The sequence below is a fragment of the Euphorbia lathyris genome, chromosome 6 (genome assembly GCF_963576675.1).
Source record: "Euphorbia lathyris chromosome 6, ddEupLath1.1, whole genome shotgun sequence".
In the NCBI taxonomy this organism is placed as follows: domain Eukaryota; kingdom Viridiplantae; phylum Streptophyta; class Magnoliopsida; order Malpighiales; family Euphorbiaceae; genus Euphorbia; species Euphorbia lathyris.
In genome coordinates this window covers 43,216,508-43,225,193 of record NC_088915.1, presented here as the reverse complement: position 1 = coordinate 43,225,193, position 8,686 = coordinate 43,216,508, and the positions used below count along the sequence as shown (strand labels likewise).

General features: G+C 41.4%; 1 non-coding gene across 1 annotated transcript; it reads right to left on the bottom strand.

Moving 5' to 3' along the window:
- Positions 1-3,473: 3,473 nt before the first annotated feature.
- LOC136234463 (small nucleolar RNA R71) lies at positions 3,474-3,580 on the bottom strand. The gene has a single exon (XR_010691345.1). It is a non-coding gene; the product is annotated as a small nucleolar RNA R71 (small nucleolar RNA).
- Positions 3,581-8,686: the final 5,106 nt, after the last annotated feature.

The following is an 8,686-nucleotide window of genomic DNA, read 5'->3' as shown; positions in this document are numbered from 1 at the left end:
AGGGCGGGTTATTCCATTTCTAAAAGAAATATAACTCTCAAAAAGCCCCTGGAGGGTAACAATGGATATAGCTGACCACTTATTCACGAAGAAGAAAAAACCCCTAAAAGTGCATGATATCCATATATGATCCCATCTAGGGCGGGTCCACTTTCCTCCAAGATGGAAAAATAAAACACCATTTAGACAGCCCTAAAGAGCTTTTTATACCTTTAGGGGGGGCTTCTGATAACAACCCAAATTATTCTTGAATAAGGAATAAGGGAAAATTAATAGAAATAATGGCAAACCATTATTCCTTCTAAAAGAGATATTTATGCATGATTAATGTGGAATTAATGATAATTAATGCAGGGGAGAATATGCAAATAATGAGGAAAAGGAAGGAGTCTCTAGCATTATGCCGCGCCACGTGGACCATGGCAAGATACGCCATAACGAGATACGCCCGATGAGAGCGAGTAGCGGAGACCCGCCATAGCTCTTAAGGAGAGCGTACATACGCCTTGACGGATCAAAGAATACGAAAAGACGCCTTTATTACCATCCATGAATGGGAATAAATACAATTAAATGGCAATTAATAGCCATTAAAGGGGAATAAAGACTTGACTGTTCGAATACCTCAACTCTGAGGGTTTCAATGCTAAATACTGGGATTAATGGAGAATTGATAACAATTAAAGACGAGTAATGACACGACTCTTCACCTGCTTCCCCATTAATGCTGAAGGTTACAAAAACCTATATAAATACCCCAGCTTCCTAGGATCAAAGGTACACTTACTGATTCTCTATTTTTGTGCTTACAGTTTATTCTCAGAAATATTACTGACTTTGGCATCAGAGTGTCCCCGGCCGATCCCAACGGCGCCTCACAGGGAAGTGCAATCTCACTCCGTAGAGGAAAAGATTTAGTCTTACCCAAGAGTAAGTCCGCTTTTGAATCAGAACAAACTGTGTCAAAGAAATCTGCAAGCAAAGAGGAGGTATTCGAAAAAGAAACGGAAGGTTTAGCTACAGAAGGTTAAGCTGGTAAGTCATCCGGAGAGCAAGACATGCCTTTTGTAATTAAGGTCCTTTTCCCTAAAGGACTTTCTGGCATATTTAGGGGGGACATATGATACGATGTTAACTGAATGGGCCCAAAACGCTCAAATAAATGCCTACGGCCCGAAACTAATAATTTGGCCTAATTCAAGAAGCCCATCATCGGTAGAGATATAAAGGCCTAGTTATGAAGAATCTTCTTTAGTATCTGCCTAAGCGGACACATGGACCAATAGTAGTCCGGATCCCAAAGGCACGATCCTAGCTTCCAGGAAATGCGGAGCTTTATGAAGTTCATGGTCTGAATCCAATGAAAGGCTGCCAAGTGTAAATGCACAAACCTTTATGTAAATCACTGATTACCTATACATAGCCTTAGAGCAAGGACCTCGGGTACGTCATATTCTCATTACACACTATCTTCTAATCATTGCTTTCAAGTTGATTTCGTACTCCTCAGTACCATTCAGGCTTAAGCATCGAAGAGGGTTGTTAGGCATGAATTTGACTACAATTTAACATATTATTTGTAATGAAATAAGGGTGTTTTTAGGGTAAAGTTACGTAAAAGAAGGTCTTATAAATGTTTTTATGCAGATTGGGAAAGATTAAGTCAAACAGACTGTAAGCAGCCTGTTTTGCACAAACCATAAGGAGATGAGCAACCTATGATCCAGCGGTCAAACGCTGCGTGTCTGATGATGAATAGCGACGTGACAAAGCAGTAGGAGCGGCAGGAAGGAGCGGCAGGAAAAGAGCGGCTACAAGTAACATGATGACATGAGTGATCGACCCTTGAGTGTTCAAGGGTCAAAATATCTTAACCACTTCTAAGTAATCTAGGATCAATGAACAATTTATTTGGTTTTGTAATATTTTATCAAATACTTTTCGGTACCGTTTGTTTTTCCCTCCTATTTATAGACGTCGTGGACGGAAAACAAGGAGACCCTTTTTGGTGAACTGAAAATAGAAGTTTTGGTAGAGAGAAGAGCTCTCGAAGAAGATGACTCCATTGATGGATTCCTATAGATGTAATGCAGACTGTTCACTCGGTAGCATGAGCGAGTAGTCATTTTGAACTGGTTCGGCTAGTTACAGCCTGTTATGTAAGTTCTCTATTTTCTATTTATGAATGAATGTTGATACATTATGATGTGTTTGATAAAGCTTTTTATTCCATTGTTTATGCATGTATGCTAGTGTTAGATGAATGATAGGGAACTTCTTTCATCTTCACGGAACTTTTTATCAAACGTCCAACCCCGAAGCAGGAATGTTAGGAGGTTGTATCAAGGGTTTTCTTTATTGAAATGCTATTTCGATCGTAATGCAAGAAAGAACCAACCATAGGGACACTTATGGTTGTAGTAAGTCTTAGAATCTTAAGAACACACGAGAGTTGACTTAAGTGAGCATTAAAGCAGAGACCTTGACTTCACTTTACATCATTCATGAATAAATAGGATGTTTAGAGACTGAAAGTAACATGTTACGCTGTGCCTAGCCTATTCTACCTTTTTTCATTATCAAGTAACCATATTTATAAGCTGAATCATTTACTTTGCTACCATTTCACAATATCTCTCAATATAAACAATTCACACACCACAAACACCCTGTTCTCCAAGGTTTTTCTAGTAAAATTTGGTCATCAATCCCTGTGGAGACGATACTCTATTTATCACTTTATTACTTGTTTTTAGTGAACTTGCTAGAGTATGTTAAGAGGACAACAAGTTTTTGGCGCCGTTGTCGGGGATTGAAAGCAACAAAGTTTATCTGAATTTTTTTATGAAACAAGGTGTTTTTAATCTGTTTGTTACGTAGTACAGCCAGGAGTAGTCTTTTTCACTGTCTATGCGCAGAGCTGGATCACTAGTTTTTCCTATCGATCTTGAGTTAGAAAGAACGTGTAGACGAAACCAAATGGGAGCTCGACGAGCAAGACAAAGAGAGAGACAAAGAGAAAGAAGGATGGCTGGAAGAGTGCCACCAGAACAACCAGTTCAACCACCTCCTGAAGAAGAAGAATAGAATAATAATCCACCAGTCATGAGAATCAGAGATGACTCTAGACCTACCACGGAAGGGCACTCATCATGTATTGTGTTGCCTAACAAAGGAAACAACATGTTTGAAGTGAAAACATCTATGATACAAATGTTGCTAGTACAGTGCAATTCAATGGCTACCAGTCGGAAGATCCGAATGGGCATATCCAGGAGTTTATCACACTGTGCAACACCTTTCGATCAAACAGAGGAGTGTCCGATGATGTGATAAGGCTGAAGCTGTTTCCTTTTTCTCTCAAAGATAAAGCAAAGAACTGGCTAAAGAACCTACAGCTAGGAACCATTGCCACCTGGGAAGATATGGCCAGTGCTTTACTGATGAAATACTTTCCACCTCGACAAGCCATAAAACTCAGAAATGAAGTGTCTCGATTTGTACAAGAGGAGGAAGAGTCATTGGCAGAGGCTTGGGAAAGGTACAAAGAACTGTTAAGAAGGGTACCGAATCATGGTATCCCTATGTGGATGTAGGTACAAATTTTTTACAATGGAGTCACCAACACATACAAAATTCAGATTGAATCCATTGCTAATGGTAACCCCGAAGATCTTGAACCACAAGCCTTGTACGACCTTATTGAGAAAGTCGTAAGCACAAGTTATAACTGGCACTCAGCTAGGAGTGAAGGAAAAAGAAAGGCGGACGATGATGTTGTGTCAAAACTGACTACCCAGGTGGAACAGCTTGCAAGGCAGCTCAGCAAGATTAATGTATCATCCATTCACAGCGAACCAATATTCAATGATGTTTGTGATTTTTAGGGAGGGCCTCACTTCAACATCAATTTTCCTGGAGTCAAGCAAGCGAAAGGTGAGCAGGAACAATGTGATTATGCTAGATATAATCAACGGAACCCACCAAACCCATACTCCAATACCTACAACCCAGCTACAAGAAATCATCCGAACTTCGGATGGACGGGACAGCCGAATCAGCAGGAACAACCAAGGTATCAGCAACAACAAGGAGGACAGTACCAGAGGCAACCTCAACAACCTTATAAATAGCCTATTCCACCGAAGGAGGATGTAGAACAGGACATGAAGACCATGATGATGCAATTTATGAAGCAGACACAAGCTTTAATCAAAAATTTGGAGACACAAGTCCATCAACTTGATGCGTCATTGTCAAAAGGAAAAGGGATAATGCCGAGTAATACCGAACCAAACCCTAAAGGAGATGTCATGGCTATCACTCTGCGATCTGGTAAGGAAACTCACACTCCTTTGTTAACTAATAAAAGTGCTGAGTGTGCCGGTACATCTAAAAATGCTGAAGAAACAAAGGAACAAGTTGTTCCTAGCCAAGAAGGGCCAGCCAGGATGGAATTGACCGCCGATCGAGACCATGAGGAACAAGGGAAGAGGTACACGCCACCTCCTTATTGGTCCATTGTTTAGTTGCAAGTATAGTTCCAAGGGGGGGTTAGGAACTATTCAAACTTTTTCAAGAATTAGGGCAAACTTTTTTTTCTTAAGAAAAGAGTATATGACAGCGGCGCTGAGTAAACAGCAAGATACTGGCTTAGTCAACAGGTGACTAGGTCAGTTTCTTAGCTTGAGTCAGGAGATAGCACTTAGAGTCTATTCCTGAGCTCTTACGTTTTAATGCGCACAACTCAACTTGACCTCTTGACTTGGTCAGTTTTGATTGTTTAAGCAAGCAATATAAATAAGGAGTCAAAGGTTTAGAAATACTTCACTCAGCAGATTTATCCAGGTTCGGCTTCTTCTAAGCCTACGTCCTGTCCCCGGAACACGTCCGAGATTTCAAATCCTCTACTGAGCTCTTTAAAGGTAGAGCCTCAAACCTTTTACAATATCAGCAATTGAGTATGACAAGAGTACCTTCCTCTATACTTCTACTCAATCCTAATCTCTCCGCTGAGTACTTAAAACCGAGTACTAAGCCTCTCCTTTCTATTTCTAGAAATGATTAAGATTTGTCCTAAACAACAATTGCTAGAACACCTTAGATGATTGAAGATCAATCACTCTAGACTTTTACACAGATATGAAATTGTAGTGTAAGATTTGCTTTGCTTTTGGATGCAGAACTTTTGTATGCTTTTGGTCAGCGTAACGGCTTTTGCTCAAAGTTCTGTATGTAATGAGGATTCTGAAAGCTTTATTTATAGAGAGCTATGAGGGCATCTGGTTATTTCGAATTTCGAAATAACCGTTGGAGGGAAACGGCTTCATGTCATTTTCACTCAGTCTGTTCAGCAGTTCTCTTAGCCAATCAGATTCCAGCATCTTCTGTTCTTCGGTCAGTGTGGCAGTATGTTCCTCCAATTCAGGTAATGTCAAATAGACAGCTTCCTGCGTCTTCTGTTCTTTACTGAAAGAGGAAATACTTTGTCTGGAAGTTGCCTTGTGCTCAGCGGCTGTCTTGTACATTTTGTCGAGACAACTCAGCAGCTTCTTACTGAAGTTGTCTACGTGGATCTTCTGGATCCTTCTTTGCTCAGCTGCGTTTCAACACTCAATGGCAGCGTTTTGTAATACGCGGGCTGAGTGGTCTTGGCCTTGTTTGACTTGGGCTTTGACTTTTATATAGGGCTTGGGCCTTATGATCTTTATGTCTTATAGCAATTATAAACTCAACATTGAACAAACACATTAGTAACAATAAATCAAAGCATTTAGACTTAGTGTGTTACACAATATTTAATTGTACTTAAATAATTTTGTCAAATCAAAATCCTGTGGAAAGGTGTTTCAACAAACTCCCCAATTTTGATGTTGGCAAAACTATTCAGCAAGGAACTCAGCATTGAGCTCCCCCATGACAGTTGACCTATTTGACTAAGTAAACTCCCCCGTCAGGGTTGAGCTACTTACTTAGTTTTATTCTAAACATTTTAAGGTTTAATTGAATAAGTCTAAGGTCAGTTTTCAAGTATAGGTCAGCTTATGGGATATATTCTATTTTACTCAGTCTTTAGCGGAAGATTTGTATAGTAAAAGAGCACTGAGTAATTAATTTGTTCAATTGTTCATTTTAGACAAGTTCAAACATTGTTTTTACGCAGCATACATTTAACAGGTATTCTACTCATTTACTGAGTTTAATTTGTACTTAGAAGATGCATTCATAATACTTAGCATGGAAGGATAAATAACACAAGTTGAGTTAATAATGCAAGTATTGTATTAATAGCATAGAACAGTCAGCATACATAATACATAGTACACAAAGAGAGAAATAAGCTGAGTGTAGACTAGGTTTGAATGGCTATCTATTTCTTCTTCTTTTGCTGACTGTTGCCTTCAGCTTGAGTTCTTCGCTGATCTTTCTTCTCCCCCGTTTTGCCAGCACCGGGTGGAGGCAGCTTGAAGGAGTCCAAAAGAACAGCTCTGGTGAGCTCAGCAGAGAAGGTCTTCAATCGATCAGCACTTTCGTCTAACCCATCGAAAATAGGAGCACCGTTGCTGAGGACATCAGGATGAATACCAATTGCAGCAGCGCTAAGCATACTGAGCACATAGGCTTGGCCTTTTCCTAGCCATGTGATTGTGTCTGTCAGCGCAGCAAAGGAGTTGTGGAAGGTTTTGAGAAGTGAAGTATCATAGTGCTCGCGCTGAAGATTAGTGTGTCTAACATGGTCAAATATCTTCTGGGAATTGGTCAGTATTTGATCCTGTTTGAGCTGGTCAGTGTCCATTTCTTCTTTATGCAGATTGAGTAGACGAACTGCCTCACTGAGTTGCTCCATCGAGCATTGAGATGTGTTTACAAGCTGTGCATTGGTCTTGTTCTGTTCAGTATGAAGCTGAGCAAACAGCATCTTTAACTCAGAGGAAGTGGCAAGATTTGGGTTCACAGCTGACAGATTCTGGATTTGGGAAGATAGAGAAGTGAGGCACTGTACTGTTGTCAGCTGGATCTCAGCCAGCTTAGCAATTGAATCCTGCCTAGCTTGCTGTGCTTGTGAAGATAGTAAAGTACTCAGCAGATCCTTGAGTTCCTTAACTTCATTGAGAAGTTGAGTTACTTGAGAAGGCTGAGTAGTTTCGACGTGTGAGATGGCAGCAGCAGGAGGAGTGGAGAGCTGAATATCTCTAATCAAAGCCTGTACTGAGTCAATGATTTGTTGACTGGACTCAGTGACATTTACAGTGGCCTGAGAGATTGGATGGTGGGTAGTTTGACCGGATAGAGAAGAGGTTGCTGGGTCAGTGACTGGAGTTATTATTGTGTTCTGCACATGTGTTGATTGTGTGGTTGTTGGGTCAGCAGGTACACTCTCAGTTGTGCAGTCAGGTTGGATAGGGTCAGAACTGACTGGTACTGAGTTGTCTTCGAGATTTTGCTCGGTTTGGATTGGTGGGTTTGCAGAGATAGTTTGTTCGGCTTGTTCCTGAGTAGAAACAGAGGCTTGTTTTTCTGCTGGTGAAGGCTGAGTAGATGGGGTAGAAGGATTTGGCTTTCGGAAGAATGTCATTTTCATCTTTGAAGGATCATTCACTGAGGCGCTGACCGGTTGGTCTAGGATGCTTGCCTTTACCAGTCTTCTTTTTGTCTTCTGTACAAGAGGAGGCTCAGCTTGATTTACATTAGCTTGAGATGGAGAACCTTCTACATTCTGATCAGCAGTGTGCTGGTCAGTTTGCTCTTGTTGTTGTTCAACTCCATCAGCTGACTCAGTGTGAGCTTGGTCATCTGCACTAGCTGTCTCTTCAGAGTCAGCTTCTTCCTCTTGCTCTTGTGCATTCCCTTCATCCTCAGTGTCGTCGTTCTCAAGCTCTTCCTCGAGCTGAGAGACGAAATGTTCGTCTAGGTGCACTTCATCTTCCCGTTGCTCAGTTTCTTCAGCATGATGCTGAGCATAATGCGAGTCCGTGGTGACAACGAAGTTAAGTGGAAGGACATTGATGGGTGAAAGGGTAAAAGTCTTCTGCTTCTTTTGAGGAGGATCAGTTGTATCCTCAGTTGCAGGTTCATCTTACCTGCTGCGTTTTTCGGCTGACTGCGTATGGTCTTGATTTGACTCAGCAGCCGATTTGGACTTCTTGGACTTAGGCTCAGCTTCCTTGGATGGGGTACCAGTAGGCTTCCTTTTTCGGATAGCAGGAGCTTTTGTCCTTTTTCCTTTGGCTGGAACAATTACCTCAGCAGGTAGCTCTTCTTCAGCTTGCTCTTCTGGCTGCTCAATGAATTTTCCCTTCTTTAAAGGCTGATTGAACTTGAGAGCACGCAGTGATGCTGCTGTGATCTCAGATCCCTTTACACAAGTTTTTCCTTGTAGGTCAACCTTATGGTCAACTAAGATCTTAGTGATCAGTGAGCCTAGCCTAAGATTATTTGTGCTGCGCAGGAATCCAGCTACTAGAAACACTGGCATGTTGATCGGCTTGTAGGTCAGCATGTGCCATATGAAGCACATCTCGAAGTGGGATGCTGAGCTAGTGCAGTTGACCTTCTGGTAGATCAGTTGGACCAGCAGGAAGTGGGCCATCTTCTGATGCTGACCCATAGACGAGCTGGATACTTCTCCAATGTACCCAGTAGGCTTACAGAAGGTTTCATCATAATAGATGTCCTCCTGGTCACC